The sequence below is a fragment of the Pinus tabuliformis genome, chromosome 8, assembly GCF_031772625.1.
Source record: "Pinus tabuliformis cultivar Carrire ecotype Pingquan chromosome 8, CPIR1, whole genome shotgun sequence".
In the NCBI taxonomy this organism is placed as follows: Eukaryota; Viridiplantae; Streptophyta; class Pinopsida; order Pinales; family Pinaceae; genus Pinus; species Pinus tabuliformis.
The window spans coordinates 485,935,081-485,937,580 of record NC_142294.1 but is presented as its reverse complement, the minus strand read 5'-3'; the positions used below and the strand labels follow the sequence as shown (position 1 = coordinate 485,937,580).

At 48.7% G+C, this 2,500-nt stretch overlaps 1 pseudogene; it reads right to left on the bottom strand.

Annotated features, from left to right (window-relative positions):
- Nucleotides 1–452: 452 nt before the first annotated feature.
- On the bottom strand, nucleotides 453–1,886 carry LOC149236200 (18S ribosomal RNA; annotated as a pseudogene).
- Nucleotides 1,887–2,500: the final 614 nt, after the last annotated feature.

Below are 2,500 nucleotides of genomic sequence, written 5' to 3'. Positions count from 1 at the left end.
AATAGATCCAATTCCAACTATAGAAGTTTCAGTTTCATCAGTCGATCGAGTTGAACCAATTAGAGGTTACCCATCACCTTGAAGTCGCAGCAGATCATCCTGTTGTTGACCTAGACACCAATATATTGGAAGAACCAATATAGAAAATAAGCTAATAGCCCATTGTGCAAGCATCCCGGGGATGGAGGCCTCAATATATCCAAAATAGCAGAAGAGAAACCCTAACTCTTTTTTTGCTACCCCATGTCCCTGCATGGGTGGCAACATGGGGAGGCAAATGGGAGATGGGATTCTATCAACTTGTTCTGACCTAGGATGATAAGCTCATGGTTTCACTTCACTGTCGAGACCCGAAAGAATACTTCCATCTACGAGCTTTACTCAGATGTGAGTCCTTCCGGAAGCAGTGTCAAACGAAGAAGCCCAAAAAGCATTAGCTCTCCCTAAAAAGGAGGTGATCCAGCCGCACCTTCCAGTATGGCTACCTTGTTACGACTTCACTCCAATCACTAGCCCAGCCTTCGGCATCCCCCTCCTTGTGGTTAAGGTAACGACTTGGGGCATGGCCAACTCCCATAGTGTGACGGGCGGTGTGTACAAGGCCCGGGAACGGATTCACTGCCGTATGGCTGACCGACGATTACTAGCGATTCTGGCTTCATGCAGGCGAGTTGCAGCCTGCAATCCGAACTGAGGCCGGGTTTTTGAGGTTCAGCTTGCCCTCGCGGGGTCGCGACCCTTTGTCCCGGTCATTGTAGCACGTGTGTCGCCCAGGGCGTAAGGGGCATGATGACTTGACGTCATCCTCACCTTCCTCCGGCTTATCACCGGCAGTCTGTTCAGGGTTCCAAACTAAATGCTGGCAACTAAACACGAGGGTTGCGCTCGTTGCGGGACTTAACCCAACACCTTACGACACGAGTTGACGACAGCCATGCACCACCTGTGTCCGCGTTCCCGAAGGCACTCCTCTCTTTCGGGAGGATTCACGGCATGTCAAGCCCTGGTAAGGTTCTTCACTTTGCATCGAATTGAACCACATGCTCCACCGCTTGTGCGGGCCCCCGTCAATTCCTTTGAGTTTCATTCTTGTGAACGTACTCCCCAGGCGGGATACTTAACGCGTTAGCTACAGCACTGCGCAGGTCGATACGCACAGCACTTAGTATCCATTGTTTACGGCTAGGACTACTGGGGTATCTAATCCCATTTAATCCCCATTAGCTTTCATCTCTCAGTGTCAGTGTCGGCCCAGCAGAGTGCTTTCGCCGTTGGTGTTCTTTCCGATCTCAACGCATTTCACCACTCCACCGGAAATTCCCTCTGCCCCTACCGTACTCCAGCGTGGTAGTTTCCACCGCCTGTCCAGGGTTGAGCCCTGGGATTTGACGGTGGACTTGAAAAGCCACCTACAGACGCTTTACGCCCAATCATTCCAGATAATGCTTGCATCCTCTGTCTTACCGCGACTGCTGGCACAGAGTTAGCCGATGCTTATTCCTCAGATACCGTCATTTTTTCTTCTCCGAGAAAAGAAGTTCATGACCCGTGGGTCTTCTGCCTTCACGCGGCATTGCTCCGTTAGGCTTTCGCCCATTGTGGAAAATTCCCCACTGCTGCCTCCCGTAGGAGTCTGGGCCGTGTCTCAGTCCCAGTGTGGCTGATCATCCTCTCGGACCAGCTACTGATCGTCGCCTTGGTAAGCCATTGCCTCACCAACCAAATAATCAGACGCGAGCCCCTCCTTGGGCGGATTCCTCCTTTTGCTCCTCAGCCTATGGGGTATTAGCAGTCGTTTCCAGCTGTTGTTCCCCTCCCGCTACGACATCAACAATGCCATAAGCTTGGGCTTCTGTTGCTGACATAAAAACATCTCTGTTCAGGTCCCGTTGAATTACATCTCTGGGTTGGTCTGTTCTTTCTATATAACATCTGGTTATGTAATCGCGAAGCATCGTTACGTGTTTCGATTCATTATGAAAATCTACAGCCGATCTGTCATAATAGGAACTAGCAGGTTGGTGGATCATAACCCTAGCGTGAGGTAATGCTATACGTTTAGGCATTTCTCCCCCGATTAGGATGAAAGATCCAATTGAAGCAGCTACCCCCATGCATATTGTATGTACATCTGGTACAATTGCTTGCATCATATCGAAAAGACCTATCCCTGGTATTACTGATCCACCAGGACAGTTGATAAATAAGAAAATATCTTTATTTGAATCTTCTGCACTCAAATATACCATGAGACCCATGAGTTGATTTGCAATCTCGTGATTGATATCCTGAGCCAAAAAAAGTAATCTCTCTCGATAAAGTCGGTTGTATAAGTCGACCCAAGTTGCATCTTCATCTCCAGGGGCTCGGAAAGGCACTTTTGGAACACCAACAGGCATTTGTTTTAATGGAAAGAAGTGAAGCACTATACTCTAATATGGGAACGTAATGTATATGAAGTTGTGTAACATATGAACTCTGGATGGATGGTATAGGGGAT